Genomic DNA, 10,775 nt, shown 5'->3' on the forward strand with positions numbered 1-10,775 from the left:
AAAACTATTTTTTGGGGGGATAATTTAAACAATTATACATTCAGATGATCAGCAGAGTTTCTGTAAATGTGGCCTTCATTAGGCTGGACGTCTGTGGTATTAAACCTCTATGTATGTATGTATTTTTTAATGTCTTTATTTTTATTTGATTGATTATTATTATTATTATTATTTTATTAAATATTTTATTGCAAATTAAATTGCAAATGAGATTTCAGAACGTTGGTGGAGAGCAAAGATTTCTGTAATGATCCAGAGGTATTTCAGTTTTACATAATTCATTTGAATTAGCTGTTATTTCTATTTTCGGAAAATAGAAATTTGATTTTATATCATATCTTATTTTAGCTTAGTTTAAATTTTAGTAATTTTTTTCCTTTTAGCTTTATTTATTTATTTATTTTTATTTTACTTTTAGTAATTTTATAACTTTGATGAATGACAAACTTTTCTGTAATGGTCCAGTGCTATTTAAGTATTATTAATATAATAGCTTTATTTAATGTTTTGAATTATTATATTTATTTTTATATTTTCCATTTTCATTTAAATTTTAGTTTACATTTTTATAATTGTGTTACTCTTGTCATTTTCTTTTTTCGTTTTTAATTTAAATGTTACTTTATATTTTAATTTTATTTTAGTTACAATTTTAGTAATTTTATTACGCTTGTCATTTTAGTTTAGCTTTTTAAAAATGAGATTTATGCTATAATTTAAATGTGATTTATATTATATTTTTATTTTAGATTAGTTTAAATTTCAGCCATTTTGTACTTTTGTCATTTTATTAGTTTTATTTTTTTTATAATTTAAAAATATATATATTTCTATTTCGCTTTATTTTATTTAAGTTTTAGTTTTAGTCATTTAAACTTGTTTACATTTTTTTTATCTAATATTTATATTTTCTTTTATTTCAGTTTCCAAGAATTAAAAATTTTTTTTACTTTCAATAACAACACTGCAATGGGTGTCATTTGAATAATGAATACTGTAGAACTCTCATTGTACATATATAAAAAGAGATGCTAGTAAAAATGTCTCTTTCGTATTGCACAGAAAAATATAATTGCATATGAGTTTTAAAGAACATAACTTATATTTAACCTATGCTCTACATACAGAGCTTTGCACATCCTTTAGTTTTCAGTCTGAATTCTTAGCTACTTATGAAGATATGAAAGAATTGAAATAAAGACAGTTTAAACTAAACTTCACCTTAAATCTTCATCTCAAAATCCCTCTGAAAGTGTGCTCAGATCTGGACTTGGCTCTTGTTATTGTGCAGTTTGTCCACAGGAGGGTGGCATTGGAACAGCTGTGTGAAGTGCTGCACTCTCTGTCTCCTCATGCTATCTCATGTCTTTCTTATTAAACAATGAATTAAAACTAAAAATTAAGATTTTTAGGAGTTTGTTCAATTCTAGTGATGATGATACTTATCAAATCATTAAGTATGAGGAGTAGTAATACATCCTGTCTTTCAAAATCCCTCTGAAAGTGTGCTCAGATCTGGACTTGGCTCTTGTTATTGTGCAGTTTGTCCACAGGAGGGTGGCATTGGAACAGCTGTGTGAAGTGCTGCACTCTGTCTCCTCATGTTATCTCATGTCTTTCTTATTAAACAATGAATTAAAACTAAAAATTAAGATTTTTAGGAGTTTGTTCAATTCTAGTGATGATGATACTTATCAAATCATTAAGTATGAGGAGTAGTAATATGATGCTTGCGTTTTTAAATGTTTTTAAAAGACTCTTCTGTTCACCAAGACTGCATTTATTCGATTGAAAATAAAGAGAAAAAAACAGCAAAATTGTGAAATATTATTACAAGTTAAAAGAACTGCTTTCTCTTGTAATATATTGTAAAATGTAATTTATTTCTGTGATGCAAAGCTGAATTTCCAGCATCATTCCTCCAGTCTTCAGTGTCACATGATCTTCAGAAATCATTCTAATATGCTGATTTGCTGCTCAAGAAACATTTCTGATTATTATCAGTGTTGAAAACAGTTGTGCTACTTGGAATCTGTGATACATTTTAGTTTTCAGGATTCTTTGATGAAAAGAAAGTTTCGATTTGAAATTGAAATTTTCTTTACAATGCAAAAGTCTTTACTGTCACTTTTGATCAATTGAATGCATCCTTGCTAAATAAAAGTATTGAATTCCTCATAAAATATCATACAGACTCCAAACTTTGAGCAGCAGTGTTTATCTCCTGCTGTATAATGGTTTTCTTCTGTTTAGCTGAATATTGAAACAGCATTATGAGATTGGCAGAGGCTGTGATGTGTATATATAGTGTTTTCACTGTCCAGTTGGTGTGTAGGTTGTGTAGCTGCACTTGTGGTTTTCTTATTTGTTTATCTGAACACATGCAGGACTGATAGGGCTTCCAGCAACCTATTTTCATTTATGCTTGTTTTAAAAGCTTCTTTCTATCCTAAGGTGTATAATAGTTTTTATATTTTATTTATATCTCTGTTATATAAACTTTTTTCCATGCATTGGAGTTTTTTTTATATAGGCCTATGTGTTTTAAAAAGATCTTTTTGGAAAAATAAGTAACTAAAATATAGTCAAACCACATGCATATTACCAAATGCATCTCTGTTATGAATATAAACTATATTTTTCTATATACTGGATGAATCGATGACAATATCACTTTCTCTACAAAAAGTACAAAATCTGTTACTGAGGTGGTACCATTTTAAAAGGTACTAATATGTAGTCTTTGTACTGAAAAGAACTCTTTAGAATTCTCCTAATATGTATAAGGTGCTAGCATCTTTTAGAGGTAAATGAGAAACAAAGGTGTAGTTTTGGAAAGTACCCTTTGTACCTTTTTTCTGTGAGAACAGTTGTGTTTAAGCATTTCTTTGGTTAGTTTTTGCAAGTTGGGATAATTCACCCCAAAATGAAAAATGTCATTATTTACTCTCCGTCATGTAAGCCATTGGTTATTAGTTGCTTCTAATCAAACATGTGATGATTCTGAGTGATATTATTGGCAGAGAGGAATATTTTCTGTGAATCATGACTTGACCGTGATTTATTGTACAATTGTAGAAGACTTACAGTCATATGGACTACTTTAATGTTGCTTTTTGTCTTTTGGGGATCTTGACAGATGTGGGAAAGAACTGTGTGAAGGTTCCTCCAAAGATTTGACAGCATACGAGTCTGGAACAACATGTAATGGGTGAGTAAATCTGAAACTAGAATGAAGCGCACTTTGTGTGAGAGGTTTCTCTCACTCTGTAATGGGGTTATCAATCACACCTCCAGTGTCTGGCTCAGAGAGGTCAGAGGTCATTGCAGCCCATTGCCAATGTCGGCTGAACTCTGATTTGGCTTCTTTTTTGTGAATGACAGTAAAGGTTTGTCTTATTGTCCACTCTCTAGAGAAGCAATATTCTCTGGCATCTCTGGCAAACTGGCATATTCTTCCACTTTTGGCATATTGTAAAAATACATCAAGAGAAAATTAGGAGAAAATAATTGGTAATATACGTGTTTGGTTTATTAGAATATATTTTCCAGTAGTATTATACTGAAATATATTAAAACACATACACACACGCACATGACAATATATATGGCCATATATGACTATACTCTAATGTATTATCAACTATACACTGTAAAAAAAATGATTGTGATTTTAACAGTAAAAGACTGTAAAGGTGCTACAGTAAAAACCTGTTAACTGGTTAACAGTAAGTTTCCATATAATATATACGGTGAATAAATGTAATTACATTTAATGTAATTTTACAGTAAAATACTGTTAAAAAGACGGTTTTTGGAAGTGAAAAAGAAAAAGCCATTGTATAATTTACAGTGAAAAAACGTAAATTGACACTCCCAGAATTCCCTGCATGACACTTCATATTTGAAATAACATGTTTCTTCTTAGTTTTTTTTTCTTATCAGTTGTGTACATTAGGGTGTACATCTTACATCTAATGTTGTTAAATTAATGTTTATTGCATTATTTCAGTGTCATGTGTGTCACCATGATGGGGTTTAATGTTTGTGAGAATGTAACTGTATGGACCTTCTATTTATAAATATTGCCCTCATCTCGTAGAAAAGCTGTTTGTGATGAGCTTTGGTTCATCATGTGACTTTCTCATCACCACCAGTTTTTGGTGGTTATCAGAGCATTACAGTGGTTCAAAACAGATATTAACACTTCAATATGTTGGTTTATTAACAGTACATCAGTTAATGAAATACGGTATTTTATTGTGAATTTAAGTTAAGTCTGTAAAACCTCAAATGTTGCTACCATATTTTTTACGGTGAAGTTCTGGCAAACACAGCTGCCGGTATTTTACCGTAAATTTCACTTTTTTTTTTTTTTTACAGTGTATTATGTTCTATTTGGAAAATGTGCAAAACACCCCAGTATAATATACATATTTATGGTAGACACACTCTTATTATATACAGCAAGTAAGCAGTGCTCTGTCTCTGAGGCTGATCTGTTTTTTGCCGTGGGCTGAGAGGGTATTGTACTGCTTCATTCACCCACATTTGACTTTTTCATGCAAGCATTTTTGAAAAGGTCAGCAAATTACTTATGACAAGTAATGCTAGTGCTCTATCTTCATATGAAGCACTATACATACAGTTATCTCTTTTTTTATAAAGTCTTTACATGGAAAGAGAGACAGATAGGGAGAGAAGTCTAGCTGGTTGTGAATATATGATCCATTGAGCTCATCGTTCAATATTTGGAATGCAGAAATATACACTTTTATGTTGCTTAATGTGTATATATTGTGATATGTAAACAGTATTTGCATGCAACAGATGTTTTAGACACAAATATTAAGATTTGTCATTGCATTATGCACCAGCTCTGAATGTACCACCACCATTTAAATGTGACTATTAGTCACGGAGTGATAAAATCTGACATCACACATTCAATTGTGAGTGCTATTTCAACAACCTGCACCTGAGACTGAGCACGAGGAGCCATCAACCAGACAAAATGACAGTCCAAACTGAAAATAAATGATAATCTGTGAGGAACGGGAGGGTTGGGTTATGGCTGTCTAATCAAATACTGCCTCACACTTCACTGGCACTAGCATAGAGCGCAGCAGGTAAAATACAATTTTTCCATAAAAATATTGATAAAGATATTCATCTTTACATATGTACATACATATATTCCAGGGTTATTATAGTTAACTGAAACTCAAATTAAATCCATTAAAACATTTTTATTACTTGAAATAAAATAAATGTTAAATAAGTGACAAAGTAAAAGCTATTTGCCAAGGCAACATTTCTCAAATTGAATTTAGCTTAAAGGCACAATATATAATTTTTGCCGCTAGAGAGCAAGTATTCAAAATAAACAAATAGACAAAGGCATAGTTTGATGACGCAGTCACAGAGTGTGGAATCATGGGAGTTGTGTTCTTCATCCCCACAGCCGACGCAATCCGACTGGACTCGGCAGAAATCATGTTCATGGATGAGCTAATGATTTATTAACGTAGTAGAATGAAGCAGGGTGAGGCGGAAAGCCGTCGAAGCGAAACGAGGCCGCTGAACGAGTGCGACACACAGCTCGAAAGCAGCGGAGCTTTTATTATGCCACAGTTGACCGCTTCCGCTCCTTCCGGTCGTGCGTGTGTGGGGTAAAGCAGCGGAGCTTTTATTATGCCACAGTCGACCGCTTCCGCTCCTTCCGGTCGTGCGTGTGTGGGGTAAAGCAGCGGAGCTTTTATTATGCCACAGTTGACCGCTTCCGCTCCTTCCGGTCGTGCGTGTGTGGGGTAAAGCAGCGGAGCTTTTATTATGCCACAGTTGACCGCTTCCGCTCCTTCCGGTCGTGCGTGTGTGGGGTAAAGCAGCGGAGCTTTTATTATGCCACAGTCGAGCGCTTCCGCTCCTTCCGGTCGTGCGTATGTGGGGTAAAGCAGCGGAGCTTTTATTATGCCACAGTCGAGCGCTTCCGCTGCTTCTGGTCGTGCGTATGTTGGGTAAAGCAGAGCTGTTTTATCAAACTAGATACATTTGAAAGTTCTGTTATAATGCTACTCTGTGCGGTCGTCACCGGTCTATTAAAACACAACATATTAAAGCGTCTTTGGTGTTTCCATGTTTTCTACAAAACAAAACCGGAAATCGAGGGGTTATGACGTCACTGGCAGATGACACACTGGACACGATCCGTGTCACTAGTTAAAATTGCTTATTTCTCTGGATTTAAACATTCTTCAAAACATTTGGGATAATGTAAGTACACAAGTCAGCAAAATATATAACACTAGTGGTTTTTGGATATTTTAATAAAAAAACGTACATATTGTGCCTTTAACTTGATGTAAATAACTAAAACAGAAATAAAAAATGAAAAAAAAGCCCCGTAAAATTTACTAAAACATTAACTCAAATGAAAATGATAAAAACTGATAGAAAATATTAATAAATATTAATACAATATATGACTAAATATAGTATCTCAATGATAATATATGTGTGTGCATTCCATGGTTATTATAGTTAACTAAAACTGAAACTAAAATTTTTATAAATCCATAATTTCCATGACTAAAATAACTTAAAAACCTACTAAAAATTACAAGAAAACAGAACAAATTTACTCAAATTTAACTCAATTTAAAATAAAGTTCTAAACATTAAAAAACGGATATATACTGTGTGTGTGTGTGTGTGTGTGTGTGTGTGTGTGTGTGTGTGTATGCATATATATACTCTAAAATGTGCTGGGTTGTTTCAACCCAACTTTGGGTCAAATATGGACTAACACAACTGTTGGGTTAAATTTTTTAATTACATTTTTAACCCAAAAGTTGGGTTAGTCTATATTTGACCCAAAGTTGGGTTGAAACAACCCAGCATTTTTTAGAGTGTATAATGATTCAGTCATAAAATCTATAGGATATGAGGATATGATCTCCAGGCTGCAGACTGAATCTTTTTTTTTTTTTTTCTTCCTCTTCAAGAAAATGAAGTAATTTTCTCCAGCTGATCTGGTGTGTGAGTTTGGATGGTCTATCTGTCAGCATGCATATAAATGCTTGGAGGTACTTGACCTTTCATCATGACCATTCTCTGTCTGTTCAGCCCCTCTCACCCCCGAGCGCAAATTCATATGCATTAGACATTGTGTGGGCCAGTGCATTTCAAAACGTCCGTGGCCTGTCAGGTTACAGACTAAAATATGATTCTGTGGAAATGAACCTTAATAACTCTATATAGAAGCAATTTCCAAGCCTACAGGTGGAGGACACATGTTCACATGTTCAAGGAACCTTTTTGATAGAGAGGTTATTGATTAAGCTACATTGTAAATGATAAGCATACTGTATCATTGTTGTGGGTTTTTCCTAATGCATTAAACCCTGAGGGGAATTTTTTTTCTCTATTTTTTGTTTTCTAAATTTCACATTTTCCCCATATTTTTTTTCATAATTTCTTCAAAATATGTTGAAATGTAGTTTTAGTTACTATTGAATTATGTTTCAGTAATGTTGAAGTGCATCACATATAGAACACTAGGGCAATATCCTGACTTGGTGTCAAAACATATGTAAGTTTTTCCACTGTAAACCATCTGACCTACATTAGCTGCTGTCTCTTGCTTTCTGACAGTGTGCTAATGCAGTGTGGAGGACATGCGCTCTCTAAAACCAGAGGATTACGCTTCACAAAAGTCCTTTCGTTATGCTGATTACCCCATCTTCATTTCCATTCGTTTGCAGATGTTTTATATGGAAACTTCCTTGAAATTGAGAATTGATCTGCCCTTCATGCCATATGCACAAGTGATACACTGATCTATATATGTGAGAATTCTAATGCTATTTAAATCCATGAGCTGATTTAGTTACTAGACATGCGTGTGGATGTATCGAGCAACGCAATAAAATTCCAACCGTAATTATGCATATGACTGAATATGGATTAATCAGTCTTTTGGTGCATCTATAGATTAATCACTAAAAAGGAGATGTGCTGTTACTTTACTTAGTGATTGGATATTATTTGGCTTTCATTTTTGAATGTTTTAGAGGGTTGCTATGTGGTCTGTTTCAAGTAAAAAAATAAATAATTAATAGCATTTTTGGTCTTTAATATGCTATTTTGTAAAATAAATGATTGATTTATTAATTTAAAGTTACAGTACTATCAGAACTGTGAATGAGTTTTCATTGTGAGAGGTTATAAAAATATTTTTCTGTATTTATTAGATTTTTCTTTCATTTTTTTGTTGTTGAGATTTTAACACTGAATATTCAAATTCACAGATGCGCTAAGAATATGTAAATGAAATGTAGGAATATAAAACAAAGCAAACTTTTTTCTTTTTTATCTCGAGGCTCAACAATTTCACACAGCCAAATGTTTTCACAACTCATTTTCTTACTTCTCTCTTCAAGATCAAACCCAGCAGCTCATAATGATCCTCCTTCAGAGGAAACATTGGTAATGATTAAAGGACCTTGTTGAGAACATCCTCATAAAACAGAATGAGAGGCTTATGTGAATTCCTCCACTCTTTGTTAACGTTTGGATCCTTGGTTAATGTTTGACACATAATGAGGTGCAGAATGCAAGCCTATTAATGAGAATATTCGAAACGTTTTTTTTTGTTTGTTTTTTTGCACTGGAAGGAGAGAAAGCAAAGATTAATTTGGCCTATGGTTGGTCTGCCTCACTCGTAAATTGTGAAGTTTCCAGTGAGCTCGGATAATGAGCTCTACACGCCTGTCAAGTTGCTTGTCATATGCGGTAATTAATGCTGAGGAGGACTCTCCACCACATATACACAAAACAAACTCACTAAAAATGTTATGCTTTTAGTGCATTTAGTGCCTTCATGAAATTTGAGGTATCTAAAAACAGAGATTTAAAGAAATAGTTCACCCAAAAATTAAAATTTGATGACAGTATACCGACTCTCAGGCCATTCAAGGTTGAGATGAGCTTACTTCTTCATCAGAACAGATTTGGAGAAATGTAGCATTCCATCACTTGCTCACCAACGGATCCTCTGCAGTGAATGGGTGCCGTCAGAATGAGAGTCCAGACAGATGATAAAAACATCACAATAATCCACAAGTAATCCACAGCACTCCAGACCATCAGATAACATCTTGTGAAGTGAAAATCTGCATGTTTTTTTAAGTCCTCTATCCATATCCAAATAGTAGTTGATTTACTTGTGCATTATTGTGATGTTTTTATCAGCTGTTGGGACTCTCATTCTGACGGCACCCATTCACTTCAAAATGGTACATGTCTCCAAATCTGTGATGAAGAAACACACTCATCTACATCTTGCATGACCTGAGGGGGAAATTTTCAGCAAATTTCTATTTTTGGTTGAACTATTCCTTTAAAGGAATAGCCAAAAATGTACCAAAAAAAAAAAGATTATTTTCTCTCACTCTTGTTGTTTCAAAGATCATATGGCTTTCTTTCTGTCTTCAAATTTTTCACTAGTATTATTTTTCATAAAGAACGCATTGAAAAAAAATTTCAGACTAAAATGCATTCTTTATTGATATATTTTGTTCCCTTTGGAGCTTCACAACAACCGGTTTTACTGTATAGACCAAAAAACAACAACATGAGCATTGATGAAAATGTGACTTTCTGTGTTTTAGACTGGTTTTGGAATGGCATGAAAGAGAGTAAATGTTGACAGAATTCTCATTTTTGTCTGAACTATTCCCTTAACTGCTGTTCTGCAGACTCTTGTATTCCAGAAATATTGCATTTGTTTTAGCATGTACCCTGTACTGCTGTATAATAATGATTGTGTTACTGTGGCTGGTGTGATTTTACATGATAATTTCCTCTTCTGAGCACATGATAAATCCCTCTGCTCATTTTATTCCTCATAACACTGTTTTCCTGAGAATTTTTGCCATTATAATATGCATGTCTAATAGGCGTGCTCACCCTTCTCTACAGCCCATTATCATGGGCGCCATTTATCTCTCGAATGTTTCTTTTGTTTCTACCACAAGTGTTGCCAGGTCAGTCGTTTGTTTAGCAGAATAAATGAAGTTTGTTCCTGTGCACCTTTTATTTATAGCTGGAGGAGATGAAACGCAGTCTTTCTTGTTTCCCGCAACCTGCTGTTTTTCACGTGAGCCATGAATATTAAAATCATTTGCTTTCTGCAGGTTTGCTGAGTGGGGGGAAATTTATTTTTTACTCCGCTAGGATGTATTATTCATCGGCGTATGTAAATAATGCATGAGTGGTTCCCTGAGAAAATGAACCCTTCCCCTCTGAACCCGCACAGAAGCCAGTCTCTTGATAGGCAATTATGTTCTTCAATTAATGAGGTTATTAATACTGCAATTGTCTTGTGGAGCCACCGTTTAGTGTCTTAATTAAAGAGATTAAATATGTGTGTGTGTATAGCATGCTTGCAGACAATATGCAAATATTCAAATGTTATCAATTCCTGTTAATTTTCTGTTTTCTTAGTCACTTGGTTATATGTAACCAGCACAAAAAGGTGGTTGATTCTATAGAAAAATCTTGTTAAACGTACTGCAAAAAATATAGTGACATTTTAGCCATTATGGGAAAAATTACTGTTGCATGCAAAAACAATTAATAGCAATGCAATGACTATAGCATGGCTAATAATAATAATAATAATAACAATAAAGTATTAAAATTGCAACAAAACTTGTTATGGGTCATGCATGCAAGCAACTCATGCATGTATGTTGCATGCAAAAACAATTAAT

This window comes from Sinocyclocheilus grahami, unplaced genomic scaffold, assembly GCF_001515645.1.
Source record: "Sinocyclocheilus grahami isolate Dianchi unplaced genomic scaffold, SAMN03320097.WGS_v1.1 scaffold142.1, whole genome shotgun sequence".
NCBI lineage: Eukaryota > Metazoa > Chordata > Actinopteri > Cypriniformes > Cyprinidae > Sinocyclocheilus > Sinocyclocheilus grahami.